The following is a 13,878-nucleotide window of genomic DNA, read 5'->3' as shown; positions in this document are numbered from 1 at the left end:
TATTACATGACAGGAGGGCTAAGGGAAGTGTCAAGGAACAGACAGAATGCTGGATCTGTGCTACCACTGGGACAGAATCTCAGCTGCCATAAAGCAGGACAGGACTGCTGCTTACAATGGGGATCAGATAGGATCTGTGCAGCCAGTGGGACAGAATGCTCTGTTATACAGATAGCTAGAATCTCAGCTGCCATAAAGCAGGACAGGACTGCTGCTTACAATGGGGATCAGATAGGATCTGTGCAGCCACTGGGACAGAATGCTCTGTTATACAGATAGCTAGAATCTCAGCTGCCATAAAGCAGGACAGGACTGCTGCTTACAATGGGGCTCAGATCAGACTAGTTTATTAGTGAAACTACAGAGAAGGGCATATCTTTATACTCTGGTGGGAGATGCTTTAACCCTTGCATTTCATTGCTGAAGATGATTAGCATCTTGGTGCTGGCACAGCTCCCCAGGTACAAGGTGATGCCAGCGCTGCAACTCCCTTTCTGCTATCAACTCCTTTCAACTTTTATGAGCTCCTGTTCCGGCCATGTATGAAATAATGCAGTCGCAGGGAAATAGTCACCTACTGAACCTTGAAATCAACCAGCCTGGATAGTGCCGAATTCAGCACAGGGTGCCACTGCGTGAGCTCCGGTATCTTTGCCTCCTTACAGCAGCACTGACACCTATGCCCTCCAGTTAAGAGATCTTTTCGAGGTTTAAAGGGATACTGATAAGGTTGAAATCACTGAGTCTGACATAGAATAGATCAGACCAGAATACTGGTTCTGAATCCTGGCAGGTCAAACATTAATCATTATGTCAGCACAACTGGCTCGTGCTTCCTGGAATAGAGCTCGACTGAAGTAGAGAGATTGCTACACCCTTAAATGCACTGTGGACTTGATGCTGTAGGAACTTTAAGGAAAGAGAAAAGAAGTAGTAGAAGGCTTCCCTGGTCATAGACCCAAACAGCAAAGGATGTTGGGAGATGACATATCAACAACCACTTGCTGACTAGCCTACAAACTTCCCAATGCTCCTCGATAGCTAATGAACTTTTATCCCCCCCCTCCCCAAAAGCTGCTAAGAACGTCATCTTCCATCATCCCTACTGATACTGGAAGGCCACCAGGGACACACTGAGCGAATGGATAGAAAACACTCATACCATACAGTCACCGATTGGATCATTTTTATTATATAATAAAAAGCAAGACTGGACAAGGCGTTTTTTCTCCCTATTACCAATGACGGCCACGTATACGAACCAAGAGGCAAGGGTGGGGAAATTTGCAGCCCTTTTAGACAACTCTCTGTATTCTCCACCTGAAAAATTGGTGGAGAATGCGGAGAGTTGACTTTCAGGGAAGCCAACTGCATTAAGTAGGGATCACTAAGAACGAATGAGGCCTCCTTAACGGAGCGACACACACAGGCCAACGAGCTTGATACATGGGCGTGTATATTAGTAACTCAGAAGAGACAGGACACTTGGTTGCTGTCATTGTCAGAAGACTCATAATTTAGACTGGTCGTAGGCTCCTGTCTCGGCTGCCCTCATTCTGCCAGATCTCTCGGCTGAGACCAATTACGGAGGCTTGAGAGGCCAGTAACAAACCGATGTTGTAAAGGCAGCAGGAGAAACCAACCCCCCCCCAGGAGTAGCCAGGAACAGGGTGCCAATTAAAACAAGACAAAGGCCAACATGACGTGTCGACTCTAAAGAGGCTTAAGTGTTCATGGACTGAAGACCTCGGACAAGAGTTGAGAATATTATAATGGTGGAGTCAACGACACATGAACGTATACGAAGGAGAGCGAGCCGCACGCACACACTCGCAAACACACACACACACCAGCCGCAGCAAAATGAGGCTCGACACAACGTAAAACTGGTGTCACAGGGTTTACTGGAGCAATGCTCTGAAATCGTTACATGAATGGAGTCGCCCTAAAATAGTCACAATGGGTTACTGGAATGGTGCCTTCAACAGCCCAGTTATGTGTCGCACAGACTGTAAGAGCAAAAACCAACGAAGCATTGCAGACTAGTGGCGGAACGCTCTGCGGTTGTGAGAATGTTACCGGGGGCGCTGGAGTGATGCTCCGAGACTCAACGTGGCCTGTGGAAGGTTGGAATACGGGAGCAATGGCCTCTCAGTTCCCACTGATGCCGAGTATATGAGAGCGGCTCAGACTAACGATACAGCAGGTCGTAAAGCAACACTCTGGAATATCTGCAGGTAGTAAAGCCGCTAAGTAGGGTGAGGTTCTGCAGTTCTACTGATACAAGCGCAAGAGCCTCACTCGTTTCACCAGGGGGGCAGTGCCATGTACAGCAGGCCTGGGGATAATCAGAAAATGAGGCATAATATGTGAAAGCGCAGAGCGAACGCAGGGCTCATAATAGGAGGGGGTCCAATTGATGCAAATAAGGACAACTATTCCCCTGCATGGCTGCAGAACAAGATGGCGGCCCAACCTTTGGCCTTTCAGCTGCTGTTGAAGTGCAACTGCCAGCATCAAACAAGGCTAAAAAGGACTTGTATCTTGATTATTAAGACAGCGGGAATGGAGAGCAGCACACTTAGTAACTTCATAAGCAAGAGCTTATTGTAACCTGGCCCTTCTGTAACATTTACCTTTAATACTGTCATTGTTCATTGGCCAACTGCGGGAAACTATGGAGGCAGAGCGCCTGCAGCTGAGAAGCCCCTCCACCTCCCCAGGTAAATCGGCCAACTGTCTAGGATACAACAGGGGTGGGCGCAAGCTCTTGTGTTCATCCACAGGGGGGGGGGGACAAGAAGCAGCTGATCAGAGTTAACACATGTGGTGCTCTACTGGCCTTCAGCAAGGTATAAAGTCATTTGGGTAAAGAGTTTCACACGAGGGGGGCGGAACAATTCCTGTACACACAAATGACGGGGGGTAGGGGGGTACATATCATCCAATATAATCATACATACAATGAAAACGTATTCGCAGGAGGTGGAGGGTTTGCACGCTTATAAGGATAGAGCTGCTGCTGCTGCATAAAAAGGAAAGTTGAGAATCAGAGGAGAAGTCTCACTGGCGGCAGGATCTCTGATTTTGGCAACCTGAACAGAACTCAGGCGTGTGATGCGGCTGGTTATTGGTTTACGGACAGCGGAAGAGAATAACCACCTCACGTCCTTAAAGAAACAGACACATGACCCATTCAGCACACAGCCTACAATTTCATTATTCAGGGGGGGAGCAGGCTGAGTTTGTAGCTCCTCTGAGCGGAGTTGTAGAAGAGGCAGGCCGGACACCCACACTCACATGCGCCGGAGAGAAAGAGAGAGACCCTTCCTTCCCCTCCACCACCCTTCTTGTAGTGCATGCATCACTCCTTGAGTTCAGCCAAAGCAAGAAGGGCAGTAACAGTCTTATAGCAGCTCCCTGCACTTGCCATCAAACTGACCCATAGGGAAATTTAGTGCCATCTACCCCTCCCCGTCTCCCTTTGGAACCAATAAAGCACAGACTAGGCAGTAAGGAGAGGGGCGTAATCCCTAGATCCTCCTCTCTCTCTACTCGTTAAGGCTCTTTGCTCACTTTGTAATATATATATATATATTAATCAGGGTGGAGCAAGAACACTTACCCCATTTGCAGTGAACATGGCTCCACTTAACTACCCTGGAGTAGTTGGCAACAGGGTGAGAGAGGGGGCAAAATGAGATTTCTCATTGTAAGCTTTATCCCATGACATGTTGGAGGGTCAGTTAGCAAATGGATTCCCCTCCAAGTCTATAGCACCATTGTCCACAGCTTGAAATCCCCACCAGCAGTAGTAGGCAGGGTGGGGGGTCAGTCTTTACAGCAGTACCAGGATCACAGGTCCGTGTTTCTACCTCTCCACCCCAGGAAAGGCGCCACTGCCAAGAGGCTGCACATCGACTTCACCCTCATTATTGTTATTGGTCAGCAACTGCGTCTCGGGGAGGAGTAATGGACTTGTTTGGGGCGGGGCAAGAAGGCGTTCTAACTCTGCTACAGTCTCCCTGGAGGTGGAGGGTTGTGGGGAGCGAGGGGCAGAAGCACGGGATGCTGGGTCAGACGCAGTCTGGGAGCCACGGTGGATTCTGTGGCTGACTATGATGTTGTTGCCGAAGCCTCCCATGGAGGCCATTGTTGTGCTCTGCTCTCTCTGCACCACGGCCGTCATCCCTCCTTCAGCCATAAGCCTCTGGATCCTGCTCAGAGCATCCTCCTGGCTCTCTCCTGTAGGACATGAAGCAGCAGCGTATGAGGGAAGAGAACAGCTGCAGAAAAATACAAGGGGAATGTAGGATCAGAATAGAGGGGAGAAATGAATTTGCTTGGCCTGGGAGTATTCAGCAAGGGAGGACACCAGAAAGAGAACTCAGGGACAGATCAGAGGATTCTCATGAATATAATGAACTGAGGATGAAAGCTCAAATCCAATCAGCTTTCATGTGGGACTGATACGACAGCTGTCTCTAGCATGCCATGGAAAGTAGGGGAACGTAACTAACAAAGGGAAAGAGCTGACACAACTGCTACTGTGCCAACATGGTGCAAGAAGTAGCCATGGATATACAAGAGGACTTGGTCACTTCATATCCCATTGCACTTAGTATAACGTGGACAATTGCTCTGTGGGCCCGGATGAGTTGTATGAGTTGTGCACCTTGTTCATAGAGTTAGTCACTGAGGGTTCTTCCCTGAGACAAGGGTATTAACGGGCACATCTAGGAGGCGGGACGTTTTCTTTCCCCTTTTTTCACATTCCCTTGCCTTGTTCCATGTTGAAGAGAAACACTGTCCATCACGTCAACATGGAACAAGGTGAGGGACGGTTTTAAAGGGGAACTATCGCGAAAATTTAAATTTTATATAAGCTTCATCATACCGAAATAAAATACAATAGATCCAATTAAATATTCTGCATTGGTTCTGAAATAATCAAGTTTTCTTCACTATTCCTCTCTCAGCCTCTGTTTCTCTTCATTCTCTCTTCATGCAGCAGTTGGGTGTCAGATATTCATTGACAGTTAGATCCAATATATCTTATAGGGGGGCTCCTTTCCTAGCAGATGTATCAGAGCTCACTCAAATAACTGATTCCAGTACAAACAAAATCTAACAAAATAACTGCCTTTTGCACAAATCCTGCATGTAGAGAGACATGATGTCTGGTGATTTTAATAGAGTGAGCTCTAATACATCTTCTAGGCAAAAGGAGCCCCCCTATAAGATATATTGGATCTAACTGTCAGTGAATATCTGACACCCAACTGCTGCATGAAGAGAGAATGAAGAGAAACAGATGCTGAGAGAGGAATAGTGAACATAAACTTGATTATTTCAGAAACAGTACAGAATTTTTAATTCATTGTATTGTATTGTATAAAATTTCTTATTTCCGTAGGATAGTTCCCTTTTGAAGAAGAATTCAACCAGTAGTTTAAAAACATTTCCAAAACTTTTTCAGTCCCGAGCAGTGGTTCGGGACTGGAATTTTACTCCAATTGCGCATGCACCGAAACTTCCGAAAAAGACTGAAGGAAGAAGATGGCTGCCATGAACTCCAAGGCCAGAATCTGCACGGAGGGGTGAGTAAAAAAAATTAGGGGCATTTGCCCGGGGGGGCAGGTAGGCTGGTGGGAGGAGGGAAGAGTAGGGTTTTTTTTTATTACGGGTTGAATTCTCCTTTAATGACACTGCCAGTCTAAGGGAGGGGGGGATAACGGTCCTTCAGAGTCAGAGGAAGACTATTGAGGTCTTAGATCAGATGATGTTTATGCACCTGTTTCACATAAGCGCAAATTAATGGGCTCATGTCAAAAAGGAGGAGAATTTATTATGGAAGCATAAGTGGCCCCTTCCCACCCACCTGAGTCAGGCACCTCCGATGATGAGGGGATCCCTTCCTGCGACTCTCCAGTAGACGGTGCCCCCTCTAAGCTGCTGGAAGGGGTCTCTGCCGTGCCGCTGGACTCTGCTGGGGTTAACAAGAAGGGAGGGTACTGTGAGTGGACTGACATTAACAGCACAGAGAGAAAAAAAACACAAGAAATATTAAATTGGCTGTTTCACAGCTGTGTGCGAGCATTTTCAGTAAGCAATTAAACAAACAGACAGGGAAGCTTATTTAACTGAACTACCCGGGCGGTTACAGTAAATCGTATCCATTAAAACCCGAGGGATTCGGTGGCCAAACTGCTACGAAAAATGATGGAATGCCGGCGCGGCTTGCTGGCCTGTGAAATTATTATTGGTCGCAAAATGAATAACCGATCAGGATCATCATGTAAAAACCTGATCGGCCCAGGTTTAAAGAGACACTAGCATTGCTTCTTACTCTTAATCCGGCAAAACCCGGATGTGTAATAAAAGACAAATTTTGCTCAGGTGCTGTAACCCATAGCAACAAACAGGATTGTCTGCTTTTACAGATGAAGCATGAAGACCCCTATCGCATTCACTCGATGTTTTTGGAGGTTACAAAACCCTTGTAGAGTGTGTCCTGGCTGGAATCAAACTCAGGTCCCCAGCATTGCAATTCATTTTCTGCTGCATTTGGGGAGTAGTCTAATAGCTGCTAATATTTAGTCCAGGAGTTCTGCAGCCTACTGATTAGGAGTGGCACTTCCAGTTCTCAGCGTCCAATTTGCAAACTCATACGACTGCAGAATTTTCCGTCCAAACTGGGGTGCACAGATCCGTTAAAATAACTTGCTTTAATCAGCTGCTTTGTGAAGGATTAATAGAAGTGTAATTATCTAATGCAGAACGTATGGCAGCAGCCCCACAGCCAGAACATAAATATTAGGGATGCACCGAATCCAGGATTCGGTTCGGGATTCGGCCTTTTTCAGTAGGGTCGGCTGATTCCTTGTGTGTGGCTGAACCGAATCTGGATCCTAATTTGCATATGTAAATTAGGTGTGGGAAGGTCAATCACGTGGCTTTTCGTCTCAAAACAAGGAAGTAAAACATTATTTTCCCACTTTTTCATTTCCTGCCTCTAATTTGTATATGCAAATTAGGATTCGGCCAAATCTTTCACAAAGGATTTGGTGCATCCGTAATAAATATACCAAACGCTCTCTGAGCATGTGCATGAAATGAGGCAGGGATATAGGGATATTTACCTAGATTTCCAGGTGTTGAGAATGGAAAATAAACCCTGCAGCAACACTCACAGCCTCCGCATTATACCAGGCAGAGGAAGAAGAGAGGAGTTAAGAAAGCAGGAGGGAAGCTGCAATCCTTACCCTCAGCAGTGGGGGGCGCTGGGCGGCTCTCTGGCACCTCCCTTTCGGTCTGTGTCTCTGCATTCTGCAGTTGAGGAGCAGGAGTCTGGGTTCCTTGGGAGGTCACCGAGGTGGTGGGATTACAAGGCTGAAGGCCAATGGCATTGATTAGGCCCATGTCTCTGTCTGATCTCCAAGAAGCACGACTGGTTCTGGGGAAAGAGTCCAAAGAGAATTAGTATTTGCGTATTGGAGAATCCCCCTCAGACTAGCCAACCAAGCACTGATCTTAAAAGGATACTGTCAAAACGCATCAGTTAATAGTGCTGCTGCAGCAGAATTCTGCACTGAAATCAGTTTCTGAAAAGAGCAAACAGATTTTTTTACATTTCATTTTGAAATCTGACATTGGGCTAGACATATTGTCAGCTTCCCAGGTGCCCTCAGTCATGTGAATTGTGCTCTGATAAACTTCAGTCACTCTTTACTGCAAGTTCGAGTGATATCACCCCTTCCCTTTCCCCAGCAGCCTAACTAGTGATGCGCTGAATCCAGGATTCGGTTCGGGATTCAGCAGGATTCGGCCAATCCTTCTGCCTGGCCGAACCTAAATCCTAATTTGCATATGCAAATTAGGGAGTGAGGGAAATCAGGTGACTTTTTGTCACAAAACAAGGAAGTAAAAAAAGTTTCCCCCTTCCCACCATTAATTTGCATATGCAAATTAAGATTCAGATTCAAAATAGTGGATTTGGTTCATCCCTACTAACAACAGAACAATGGGAAGGTAACCAGATAGAAGCTCCCTAACACAAGATAACAGCTGCCTGGTAGATCTAAGAACAACACTCAATAGTAAAATCCAGGTCCCACTGAGACACATTCAGTAAGAGAAACAACAGCCTGCCAGAAAGCAGTTCCATCCTAAAGTGCTGGCTCTTTCTGAAATCACATGACCAGGCAAGATGACCTGAGATGCACCTTACACACCAATATTACAACTAAATACACTTGCTGGTTCAGGAATGAAACTTTACATTGTAGAGTAATTATTTGCAGTGTAATTTAGAGACATCGTAAAAATTATGACAGAATCCCTTTAAAAGCTGTTATAGTAGGGTCATTTTAGGTCCTGATTAGATTTACAGGGGACCCTTTTGGCTTTACAGTACTGCAAAGCAAATCAATCATCCCAAACCCCCCTAAAACTCACTCAGTTTGGTCTGGATGCTCCTGTGGAGTAATGAGACCCTACCCAGTGTTTATTAAATAAACTGTATAACGCTTGCATATTATTCTCTCCTCCTGCAGGGTCAGACTTGCCAGTCAAGAATCCCAGGTGATCTCTTGGTGGGACAATACCCATCAGCCCTTTCTGATTTCCCCTAGAGGTCTATATCACACTTATTACATTCGCACGGCCTAAGTCTAATTGTTGTGAGAGTGGGCCCTCGTCAGGTTCTCTGGTGGGCCCTGTCTAACACGACCCCCTCTGTTACAAATGTGAATCAGATGAACCTTACCCAGGCCTCTCGCTGCTCCGTGGAGTGTTATGCTGTAGGATGGCCTCATTCATTTGCTCCCAGAACTGATCACAGACATTGTCAAATGCCCTGAAATAGGAAATAAAGACCATTATTATGTGGGTTAAGTTCCCCTTATATCAGTGTTCCTTGATTAGCATTAATGCACAGCGACTCCGGGTCTCTTAACACGAACCCTTTAAAAGGAGACAGATTGTAGAATGGTAATGGGTTAATGGATAATGGGAATGGTTTCTGGGTTAAATTGAAACCTACGCAGAATTGATGGAAACAATAGATGTCATTCTGCTAATTATAGGGTGAGTGTGGCATTAAGCGGGTCTGTTCCCCCATTCCAGGGTTGCCAGCTAAATTGGGCAACTAATTTAAAGCCTAGGAGGGTTTTGAAAAGTAGAAACTAGCCAAGGTACGGATTTGGGCTATTTTTTGGGCTTTAGGTCAAGGAAAAACTTTGGCTGGTTTCCAAAGTACAAACCAGCCAAAGTTTTTCCTTGACCTAATGTGCCAAGCCTGTGTCTCCCAATGCATGTTGGGTAATGTAGTTTTTGTTTAACAATTTGCCAAGTTTAATGCAAGACTACAATACCCAGCATTCAGTGGGACTCACTTGTGTTGAAGTCGGGAGTTAACAGATTTTGATCTCTGTACCCCAGTCTCACATCCCTCTTAAAGGAGAAGGAAATTCCCTGGGCGCAAAAACCCTCCCCTGTGTTGCCCCCCCTCCCTCCTGGCCTACCTGTCCCGCCGGGCAAATGCCCCTAACTTGTTACTCACCCCTCTGCGCAGGTCCAGTCCATGGAGTTCACAGGCGCCATCTTCTCCCAAGCGATCTTCTTCCTGCTTTGACCGGCGTTTTGGCGCATACGCAGTAGGAGCATTTCACCAGTACGGATCTACTGTGCATGCGCCAAAAGTCATGACTTTTGGCGCATGCGCAGTAGATCTGTACTGGTGAAATGCTCCTACTGCACATGCGCCAAAAACGCCGGTTAACTCCTGACTTCAACACAGTAGATCCGTATCGGTGAAATGCTCCTACTGCGCATGTGCCAAAAACGCCGGTCAAAGCAGGAAGAAGATCGCTTGGGAGAAGATGGCGTCTGTGAACTCCGTGGACTGGACCTGCGCAGAGGGGTGAGTAACAAGTTAGGGGCATTTGCCCGGCGGGACAGGTAGGCCAGGAGGGAGGAGGGTGGCAACACAGGGGAGGGATTTTTGCGCCCAGGGGGTTTCGTTCTCTTTTAAGCATTCTCGCGTTTCCCGTGACTTTCCTCAATTTCAGCTAATTTTGGGGCAAAAATCTGCTGGCCAACAAAATGTCTAGAGTTTGCCCAGTTTTACCAAAATTTATTGAAATTTTTATGTATTAGGGCCTTGTGGGGCCCCTATACTCCCTGAGCCCCCCCTCTGTAGTAAAGGGCAAATCTGTCCCATTTTGGTTCATGGAAAAATTTGCAAAACCGTGAAAATTTAAATTTTTTTTCACATATATTCGTTTATTTTTTAGACTTTTTTTTCACTGCACATATTGTGCTGTTTTTGGGCTACTTTTGAAGTGCCTCTTGGCTAGTTTTGGACTGGTTTTATAGCTGATTTTGGCTGGTTTTGACAATTAGACCTCTCTCTCCCACGCCGGAACCACGTTACCCTTGTTCTTTCCTTCCCAGACAGACGGGAGTCGCGCTGAGCAATGCAGGGACGCTTTCGGAAAGTTCTGTTAATCAGCGGCATTGATTGGCTGATCAATACACAGCAGTGGTGATAAGCTCACACCGGTGACAGGGTGAAATCTGATTAAGCAATAATCAGTCACTTTTCTAACAGTCAAGTGACTCATACGGATCATTAGTCGCTTTCCCTTTATAGACAGAGCTGTCGGCGGCAACGAGGATCCGGACGAGGCAAATAAGGTGCAGTGCACGGCTGCCTGATATCTAAACGAGCGTCTTCTCGTCCATTCAGATGAAGGACATCTGGGGTTTTTTTCTTGGTGCATTCAGAAGCATCAATGCCAGCGGCAAACTATATTGTAAGAAAACGAGCCCCATCCATCACACAAGCCCAATCACTTGCAAGATGCAGGAGACAAGTGGATAGTTATAGAGTGCGCCCCTCCCTGATGCACCACTCACAAACAAACTGATAAATGAATTGTGTGGTGCCAGATGGCAGGCGAGAGAACTAGCGCTGAAGGGCATGAGACTGTGGAACAGGACCCCTGCAGCACAAGTCTACTGAAAGGATCACCGACCCACTGTTTATACAGGATTCAACAGGATGGAGACCACCCTAAACATCATGGAAGCCCTGTTTTTAGCTCTGGTTCACAGGTTGGGATCATCCATTGAGAGGGTAAGGGTTACAGCAAAGGCATTTGGTGCTAATGACCATGGCCAGAGCCGTCCTTAGGGGCCGGCAAATTGGGCCCTGCACTTGTGAAGGTTCTTCTGGCTTTCTACTCATGCGCATGATTAAAGGGATACTGTCATGCAGTGGCTTAACTAGATGTTGCTGGGCCCCACAGCAAATTAATTTTAGGGCCCCCAACATATCCAGTGTTTGTCCTGTTTTACCAATATATGTTCAAATTGCTCATCAATGAGAGCCTCATGGGGCCCCCTGTACCTCCTGGGCCCCCCTGCAGCCGCAGGGTCTGCTTCCTCTGTAGTTACGCCCCTGCTGTCATGGGAAAATATGTTTTTTTCCCCTCCAAAACGCATCAGTTAATAGTGCTGTTCCAGCAGAATTCTGCACTGAAATCCGTTTCTCAAAAGAGCAAACAGATTTTGTTATATTCAATTTTGAAATCTGACATGGGGCTAGACATATTGTCAGTTTCCCAGGTGCCCCTAGTCATGTGACTTGTGCTCTGGAAAACTTTAGTCACTCTGTACTGCTTACTCCTGTCTTTACACATTACATTTTTGGCTAACTTACTATATTAGATAATTTTTTTTATTTTGCACAGTCTATCTATTTACCCAGTTTTTATTTTTATACTGAACTGTTCCTTTAAAACAAAGCCAGAAGTCTCTAACCTGGCACCTTGCTATTGGCACAATACAAAGCCATAACATTAGAGGTGACTCCATGGTGTGCCAAGCCCAGCAGTGTAAAAACTCAGACTCTGCCAGTCATATGATATTGCCCTACAATGCACAGGGGGTATAAGGGTGCACTTACTCTGGCCGACAAATCACCAGATCTCCCTTGTTGGTACCGTACGCCAATCCCAGGCCCGGCTCGGGCAGCCAACGGGCAGAGTTGATGCTGACGTGACGCCTCTGGTCGGCAGGCATCGGGTACAACACATTGAACACGCGCTGAAAAAGACAAGAGAGTATTTAATAGACACACAAACCTGGGCAGCATAGAGACAAAGCGGGACTTTAACCTGGCACTCACTTTGTACAAACAAAGATAAACTGCAACTGTCAGCACTGCAACTCCCTGCCAACCCCAACGCATGGCACTGACTATGCACCAAACAGCTAAAGGCACGAGTGATTCCCCTGATCCTGAGATTAAAGGGAAAGTGATGTATTTTCTACAGGAATCGGATCCATAAAAATCAATCAGTGCACTGATCAGTAACAGATCCCTCTATACATCAAATGGCATGAGTCTCTGGGCTTAAAAGGCACAAAGGCAATTATATGGGGCAAAATTAGTGTAAAGTCTCTGAATGTAAATCCTAATTTATCTTTATAACAGCATTCTGTCCCAGTGGCTGCACAGATCCTATCTGATCCCCATTGTAAGCAGCAGTCCTGTCCTGCTTTATGGCAGCTGAGATTCTAGCTATCTGTATAACAGAGCATTCTGTCCCAGTGGCTGCACAGATCCTATCTGATCCCCATTGTAAGCAGCAGTCCTGTCCTGCTTTATGGCAGCTGAGATTCTAGCTATCTGTATAACAGAGCATTCTGTCCCAGTGGCTGCACAGATCCTATCTGATCCCCATTGTAAGCAGCAGTCCTGTCCTGCTTTATGGCAGCTGAGATTCTAGCTATCTGTATAACAGAGCATTCTGTCCCAGTGGCTGCACAGATCCTATCTGATCCCCATTGTAAGCAGCAGTCCTGCCCTGCTTTATGGCAGCTGAGATTCTAGCTATCTGTATAACAGAGCATTCTGTCCCAGTGGCTGCACAGATCCTATCTGATCCCCATTGTAAGCAGCAGTCCTGTCCTGCTTTATGGCAGCTGAGATTCTAGCTATCTGTATAACAGAACATTCTGTCCCAGTGGCTGCACAAATCCTATCTGATCCCCATTGTAAGCAGCAGTCCTGTCCTGCTTTATGGCAGCTGAGATTCTAGCTATCTGTATAACAGAGCATTCTGTCCCAGTGGCTGCACAGATCCTATCTGATCCCCATTGTAAGCAGCAGTCCTGTCCTGCTTTATGGCAGCTGAGATTCTAGCTATCTGTATAACAGAGCATTCTGTCCCAGTGGCTGCACAGATCCTATCTGATCCCCATTGTAAGCAGCAGTCCTGTCCTGCCTTATGGCCTTGATTCCAGTTATAAAGAGGAGTTGCTCTACTAAACAGACATTGTTTTTAGCAATATAAACAGCTGTGTGCCCATTCCTGCTAATTAAGCTATGTGAGGCCACAAGATACTACCCCTCCCTGGCAGATAGAGAAAACCAATATATAGGGGTGAATGTGCCAAGGACACCCACACTGTAGCACCTCAAGTCAAATTGACAGTCTCTGTTGAGCGTCAGGTTTCCTCTGCCCTTCCGCGTCAAAGACACTGCAATCAATTCATGGACGTCCAACTTCAATTAGCCGACTCTGATCCCTATTACTTTTATATTCCTTTATTTCCAAGGATTAGAAGCCGACCACTAACACCGTCCATCCGCTTAACCCCTCTGCTCCACGAGGCAGTGACTAGGAACGGAGTCTCAACTTGTAAGTATTTACGTTTAAAGAAGAGAGAGAACATGTTTTGCTTTGCAGCCCCCCCCCCCGAGCCCATTTGGCCACCCCGTAGATAACTTGTTCTCCCTCTCCAGCCAGATATCTGTTGGCCAGGCTCCCATGCACTGGTCAACAAGCTTAAAGGGATACTGTCATG

General features: G+C 46.4%; 1 pseudogene across 1 annotated transcript in view; it reads right to left on the bottom strand.

Moving 5' to 3' along the window:
- Positions 1-1,169: 1,169 nt before the first annotated feature.
- LOC121402903 overlaps positions 1,170-13,878 on the bottom strand; it is an 81,141-nt pseudogene continuing 68,432 nt past the window's right edge. The window contains exons 15-19 of the transcript XR_005966854.1: positions 11,972-12,111; positions 8,768-8,857; positions 7,266-7,456; positions 5,882-5,989; positions 1,170-4,245 (exon numbers count right to left, since the gene is read on the bottom strand). The product of XR_005966854.1 is annotated as an activating molecule in BECN1-regulated autophagy protein 1-like (transcript). The remainder of the gene's footprint in view (positions 4,246-5,881; positions 5,990-7,265; positions 7,457-8,767; positions 8,858-11,971; positions 12,112-13,878) is intronic.

Source organism: Xenopus laevis, chromosome 4L, assembly GCF_017654675.1.
Source record: "Xenopus laevis strain J_2021 chromosome 4L, Xenopus_laevis_v10.1, whole genome shotgun sequence".
Lineage (NCBI taxonomy): Eukaryota > Metazoa > Chordata > Amphibia > Anura > Pipidae > Xenopus > Xenopus laevis.
This window is presented reverse-complemented; position numbering and strand designations above follow the sequence as displayed.